At 41.9% G+C, this 7,619-nt stretch overlaps 1 pseudogene; it reads right to left on the bottom strand.

Moving 5' to 3' along the window:
- Window positions 1-723: 723 nt before the first annotated feature.
- Window positions 724-1,885, bottom strand: LOC139002395 (nuclear distribution protein nudE homolog 1-like; annotated as a pseudogene).
- Window positions 1,886-7,619: the final 5,734 nt, after the last annotated feature.

The raw sequence follows: 7,619 nt of genomic DNA, 5'->3' as shown, positions 1-7,619 counted from the left end.
TAAAGCACATGCCTAGTCTACTCTTTGGTCCTAGACATGATTTCAGCATACAGATTCTTGTTGTACCATGAAGTTTTGGGAGACTTTGTTCTGGAAGAGGGATCCCGCTGAGTGGGATGAGCCTGAGGCGGTCTCACATGCCACTCACTTGTCAGGTGTCTCCAGACATTAAAAACACCTCCCAAGACCAAGCAGAACTCAGGTCAGCTCAAAATGATGGGGTAGCCTGGTTACCAAACCTCAGAGCCCTTTCCAAAGGGGCCAGTTTGTCCCTATCCATCTGCAGCATACCAATAAGGAAGCTGGGGATTGAGACAACATTTTGCAGAATCAACCACCAGGGGCCACAGGTGATGGCCTCTGTCACTGGCTAGTGTGCCTGCTTACCTCTATTTCTCAAACTAACTTAAGAAAACAAAAACCTAATGTGAATAGTGGAAGGGCCTGGCCAGTGTGGCCCAGTGGTTGAGCATTGACCTATGAACCAGGAGGTCAGGGTTAGATTCCAAGTCAGGGTACATGCCCGGGTTATGGGCTCGATCCCCAGTTGGGGGCGTGGATAAGTCAGCCAATCAATGATCCTCTCTCATCATTGATATTTCTATCTCTCTCTCCCTCTTCCTTCCTTTCTCTGTCATCAATAAAATGTTGTTGTTTTTTAAATAAAGGAAGAAAGGTAACAACTCCCACACAGATGCCAGTGTCTTTGCTTCTGTGAATTTCCTAAAGCAGCATCTTGACTACACCCTGAGCTGACGTCAGCAATGGTGAAGACAGATTTGAAAGCACCTTCCCATATTCCAGGCATTTTGCCAAGGCTTTGTCGCCCAGAGGCATGCTGGTGCTGCTGGGCTGTCTGTCAGGGCCATCTCTGTTCTTGCTCCCCCACCCTGAGGTCTGGCCACTTGTTTAGTTTGGGGCCTATTTATTGGTATACATGAAGTTCCAGCAAGATGTGACTCCAGTGCTCCTACTTTCTACAGCAGGTCTGCCATGATGTGGAGGGCTGAGATCCAGGTCACAGGCATGAGGGGGTCCCACCCATGTTATCATCCAGACCACATCTGAATGTCCCCATGAGTTAGAGCTGGGTCCCCGATGAACCATGGGAGTGGACAGCACCAAGCCAATGGCCCGCACAGCCGTCTGTCCTTTCAGCTTTTACAGAGCTGGGCTAGGGGGCCCTGGGTTTCTCCGACTTTTGCTGCACAGCTAATTCCTGCTGCAGATCTCTGGCTTCCTCCTTCAGTTGCTGAACAGATTCTAGGAGATTCTTCTTGTCAAGCTCGCTCTCTGGGGAGGCATTTCTTTCAATGGTTTGATTCAAGTGCTGCTCCAGTTCTTCCAGAGACAGGATCGTGGCCCATTTCACTCTTTCCAAGACACCATTTGCTTGTTCCAGCTCTTGGATATATTTCTGCAGCTGATCTTTAATTGCCTTTGTCTGGGCAAGGTCATTCTCTAAGGTGGAGATCTGCCAGTAGCCCTCAGAATGCTGCGTCTCTGACTCCTCCTTGGTGGTTTCTAGCTCCATGTGAAGGTGGTTATTTTCTGATAGGAGGTCCCTGTTGCTGGTTTCAATTTGTTGCAGCTGCTTCTCCAACTCAGCTTCATATTCTCAGCTTCCCTCCTGGAATTCTCAGAGCTCCTCTTGTGTTTTCTCTGCCCTTTACTTGTAGGTCATAGTAAGATCTTTCCAATAATCAGCTTCTTCCTCTTAAGAGCTGAAAGTCTTTCCATGGATCTCTATTTTGAAACAGGAAAAGTCACTGTTGTTGTGGCATGGTGGCCAGGCTTGGGCACCAAGAAAGTGGGGTGGTGGCAGCAGCAGCAGGGTGGGAGGGGGGGTGGCCCATGCAATACTCCTTTGAAGGAAGTTTTCCATAACCAAATAACATGGGCAGATACTGTTCCCAATAGGCCCCCTTTAGAAATTCCCAGTCCACTGAAACATTCTGAGTAGTACAAAATACTCCATTTTTGTCTTTTTTTAACCCAGTGTTGCCCAGACTTAGTCATAGTATACTTTTTATCCCACTCCTCTTACAGCTCTTGGCCCAGTTGCTCATACCTGTGTCAGAGACTATGGAGGAGGCTTCCAGGGAAAACTAAAGGGACCTATTGTTCTGGGGCATTAGGATATTCTGTAAAACACTGGGCCAGCTGTGCTTAGTGAGATGGTCACAGTAGAAGAGAGGGATGTTCTCCTCAATTCTGAGCGAACTAGAGGGCCCTCAGTACAGTGAAGACTCTAAGAACCATGACTCCACATTGGCACAATATGAGATTGCAGCCTTGGGGACATCAGGAGAGGGGTAGTACGTGACACAGCCAAGTGGAACCCAGCCTTGAGGGATAGGTCTTCTAGTGGCTTCTCAGCCACACACCTCAGTGAGGGCAGTGAGAACAAGAGAGGAAGCTGTGTGCCTGACCCAGAGCAGGCATGCAATCAATGCTAAACATTTGCTTGAATGTACTCAAGTTCTTTCTGGAACTCCAAGAAGTACTGTCATGATCTTGGAATGAAAGAGATGACAGACTCAACAAGGCTTAAATGAATAATATTTTAATAAAAGGGCTTTTTACAGAAACACAGGGAGGGTTAAGTGAACCAACAAAGAATGGGAGGCACCTGCAGGAGGCTTTTTCTACTGCTCAGTCTAAAGGGAGAAGTGGAGAAAGCAGTGTCATTGGAGCCTTGGGTCAACCAGAGCCATGAAAGAGGCCCCATCTGTCAGGGAGTGTTGGGGAACAGAAGAGCCAGGCCAGCAGTAAGACATCCAGGATGGCCAATGAGCCTACAGAAGCAAATGGGGAATATAGATAGAAAAATGTGGGTAATTCTTATTAAGAGGTCACAACTTATATTTATAGACGGGGGAGACCTTAGAGGCACAAGAATTATACCCCCAAAACCCTCAAAATCTAAGAAGCTCAGAATCTTAGGATTTTAAAATATAGAAACTCATGGTTAATCTGGAAAAAAAATTATTTGGGTGAAGTTGAAGCTCCCCTTCCCATTTCTGTGGCCCACTAAATTTGTCTCCCACTCATTTATGCAAAGCATGCTGAGTTAATTTATGTGTGTTGCCTTCTTTTAGCTTTCCTAGGATGGGACACTTGGAAACTGTGGTGGCAGGCCTATTTGCTTAAACCTTCCCTGTGGACAAGCCTGCCCACCACATCTGAGGAAGGGTTTATGAGTTGAGAGGAGTGTTTCTACCCCAGCTCAAAAGAAAGAGGCTCATACCATGAGCCATCCCAGAAACACCCAAGGAACTGTTGTTCTTGGGGCTTGGGTCCCCATGTCCTTCTCAAAAATGTTCTTGGAAACCACAAGGATGCCTGGATGATGGCCCAGAATGTGTGGAATGTAGACCCAGGATTCTGCTGACCAAAAATGAATGAATACAATCAGATTTGTATGAGAGTGGGCTCTGCAAGGGGAAGAGAGACAAGATTGACCAGGGGAAGGTGAGGAAACTCCAATATTAGTCACAAGAGAAAGTTACTTATATTGATAGGACTTGAGAGAAAGAGGGAGGAGATACTGCTTCCAGAGCTCCATGGAAATGGAACCTCAGTGAGCCTACAAGTGGGACCTGGGACCACAGAAAGAAAATTGTTTAGTGGTAGCCAGATCCATGGAGGAGAAGCAGGAAGAATGGGAGAAGAATACTCTGGCTTCTTCTGCCCTCTAATCTCCTGCCATTGTTTACTGTAAATTCAATCTGGTCTGAATCCAGTTGGTAAAGGACATTAGAAACTGTTGTTCTCTGCAAAGTAGAACAGATTGAGAAAACGGGATGGGATTGTGGAAGATCAAGCAAGCAAATGATTGCTCACCATTCCATGCGGATATTCACCCACAACACTTCTGAACTGCTCTCATCAATATTACTAATGACCTTCACATTGCCAAATACTATGGAAGAGTCTCATTATCTTCAACTATTAGCAGCATTTGAACTAGCTGATCACTTCCTTCTTATTTTTTTCAGTTGGCTTCTGAGACACTTCTCTTGGCTCCTGGTTTTTCTCCAATATAATTTGCTACAATTTTTCAGTCCCCTTTGTTGGGACCTCTGAGTCTTCCCATTTTCTATATTGGGAAGATTCTTTCTTTGATTATTTCCTATTTTCTATTTACTTTTACTACTTAGATGACTTCATCTGGCCCCATGAATTTAAATGCCACCTATCTAGACACTGAAAATTTTTTAAATCCAGTTCCATTCCTCCTCTAACACGCTGTGTATTAGTATCCAGATGCCTGTTGGAGAGCTCCAGTTGGATGCGGTGAGCATGTCAAATTTTTTCCTCACAAATTTTTTCCTCGCAAATCTGTCTTTTTTCTATTTTTCTGGGCTTAGTTCTATACTCATAAATGTGAATTGTACATATACTGTACTAAATATTATGAATATATTTTTCTATAACCACTATGAAGTATTTCATTCAACAACTACTAGCAGAGTGCCTGAGGTGCCTGACCTGAGCTGGGCACTGAGTAAACAAAAGTAATCAGACTGGGTACCTGACCTCAAGGGAGAGACAAACACATCATTTGTGCCTTTTGTGTTTATAATCAGGTCCTTTACACAGCTTTAAGTTCCTTGACAATTAGTATATTGTGATGATTCTTGATTTGAAATACAGCCTAGTTTGAACAAAGGATCTTGGGGTCTCTTAGAGAATCCAGGGAAGATGGAATAGTCAAACCACAGAAAGGCAGGGACTTCAGAAGCAGTCTGTGAGCCTTTTCTCTAGAATCTACAGTATCAAGACTCAGCTCCAATCTCATTGGCATTAAGACTATCTAATAACAAAGTGTAAAAATGATAGAAGATATAATCTCTGTGAGCTCCAGGCTTCTCATTAGGAAAGTAGAGAAATTAATAATACAGTGCCATTTGCAAGGCTTAAAGAACATGCTATGTATGAAACACAGGACATGATTCTTGGCCACAATAATAGCAGCTACCATTCACTGGGTGATTACTATTTTAGTTTTCTTTTCATTATTATTTACTTCAACTCCTCATCTTTTAGGTAGGTGGGTATTAGAGTCCAGAGGGGAAACAACTTAATGTCACCCTGTAAGTTAGGCAAGCACAGAACTGGAACCAGAATATTGGCCACCAAATCGCCAGCCAAGCACTGTCTTCAGGGCATCTTTGTGCCTCTTCATAAGGTTGACCCTCTGGAACTTGGAGAATCCCAGAATCACCATGTTTGAAGGAATCTTCATGTTTACCTCATATTATACAGCTAGGAACTGGACTGTCTGTGAACCCATGAATATCCCATTGGAGCCATTTGGGAGCAACATTTTAGAAAGCTCTACTTATATCATACTCAAATCTACCTCTCCTAACCTCACCCTTTTTTGTTTTACTTTCAGAAGGGATTCAGAATGTGGATCAATACATGGTTTATTTTGTTTTTATGACAGCTTTTGAGGTATTTGAAGAAAGCTCATTTTATTGAGTTTTTTGTTTTTCATTATAAATGTTTTCATCCATTCCAAGACAAAAAAAAATCTTGTCATCCAAGATCTGGGTCTCCCATATCCCCTAATCTCTATTAAGCATCAATCCTTTAAGTTCTACACATCACTACTTTTCAAATGGTCTCCTCTGCTCCATCTTTACCACCACCACTCTACCTAAGATTCTGGTCACCTTTCAGCTACATTGTTACTGAATAATCTCTTTAGCCTGACCTGTGACCTCTATGCTTATACCATTTAATTTAGCATCTATAATTGCAGCTAGAGTGATTTTTCTAAAATGAAAATCTGACACAATCATTTGGTTTCCTATTACTTATCAAATAAATTCTTAACTCCTTAGCATAGCAGATGAAGACATCCATGATAGAACCTGTGAAGTGTCTCAAGATTGCTCTTCAGTAATATTGACCTTTTGAAGGCAGGCTGGGAGAGTCTTTTAACAGTTAATGTGGAAAATGGGAGTGGTTATAATGAGGATAGTGGAATGAGAATTTTAAAATGGGGGCTGAGTTTGGTAGGCACCTCAAAGGTAAAGTCAAAAGAACATGGTTGTCTCTTACCTCTGCCATTCAAAGGTAACTGCCAGATTTCTGTTTTGACTGACAAAAGAGATGCTGGTGTCATTCGCTGAGACTGAGATTCAGAGGGAGCTGGGGGAGCATAAGATGGTAAGTTCTGTTTTCAATTAGATTGAAGGAACCTGCAGAGGCAAGGGACTGTGACGGTGAGAGAGATGCTACTGGAAGCTGCACACCAGTAATGCAGGCAGGAATGGAATCAGCTTTTTTGGTGGCCACAGAGAAGAGTTGGTTCTTACAGAGCTACAAATGGAGTAAATTCCGGAGATGAAAGAATAATGAAGTCTCAGCCTCTGTCTGACCTTGGAGTAGAAAAAGAGCTTCAAAACAGCCAGTGTATGTTACTGCAGAAGGTTGTTTTTATTGTTGTAAAGAAACATTCTACTTTGCTCTAAAGACTTGTTTGTTTAGCCTTTAATCATGAAGGATGCCTCTGGCTGTAGTAACTCTTCATAATTTATGCTTTATTTTTCCTTGCCCATGACTAGGAGGTCACCCATTAAGGGAGAGGGATGGGTCTTTATTTGGCAAAGGAATGAACTCTAAACTAGAGTGATACCTTACATCTCTGAGAGCAGCAGACAACCATATAGGCCTCATTGGTAAGAAGTTGAGGTAAAAAAGTCAGAGTAATCTGTTTTAGTAACCACTATTTTAAAAAATAAGTACTAATAGATGATCAATAATTATACAAAAGTCTGTTTTTCAGATAGAGATACTGAGATTCAGATGAGTTAAATAATTTATCCAAAGTCATACTTCTACCAGGGATAGAAAAAGACCTTGAACTCTGATCTGTCTGATTTCTTGAACTTGGCTTTATAATGCCCTTCAAAACAATAAACAAAACTAGTGAGCAATTCACTTCATTTGAGATTATTTCTCACCTGAAACATGAGAATATTCTCTGTCCTGTTTTCCTGATGTTGCTATGGTTTTCAAACAAGATCAGTTAAGTAAAAATAATTTATAAATTTTAAAGCTTTATACAACATATGCAGAAATATTAGTCATAATCATAATTCTTGCTTATTATGATTGTGATTATTATAATAGCAAAGTCATTTCCTTTTCTTCTAAACCCAAATTACTACATTCATAAAATGTCTGGGTTTTATCAAACAGTTTCCAAGGCCCTCCAAGCTCTATTAGCAAAGAATCATGGGAATTTTAAGTACAGAAAGTAAAGGGCTTACATATGAGATACACCAGGGAGACTTCCTTTGGCTGAGACAATTGCAATGTAAATGAAAACTAAGAAGAAGTTAGCAAATCAAGTGCTGTCAACTTAAGAAGCTTAAACATCAAAGAATAAAACAGTAAAAAACCTACAGTCTAGAAAACCAATTAGCATGTGATTTTGGATCACCTAAATGGGATCCCATGTGCATCGTGGACCATGAACATACAGCCATCGATGGAAACTTGTGATGCATGAGCTAAAAAGGCTTTAAGTCAGTCTCCTTTCTTAAGAAGCCCATGTGACATATTTATCCCTCACATTCCTACATCACTGGTGAAAATTC

This window comes from Myotis yumanensis, unplaced genomic scaffold (genome assembly GCF_028538775.1).
Source record: "Myotis yumanensis isolate MYYU_CA2020_CCGP unplaced genomic scaffold, mMyoYum1.0.hap1 SCAF_2, whole genome shotgun sequence".
In the NCBI taxonomy this organism is placed as follows: Eukaryota; Metazoa; Chordata; class Mammalia; order Chiroptera; family Vespertilionidae; genus Myotis; species Myotis yumanensis.
This window is presented reverse-complemented; position numbering and strand designations above follow the sequence as displayed.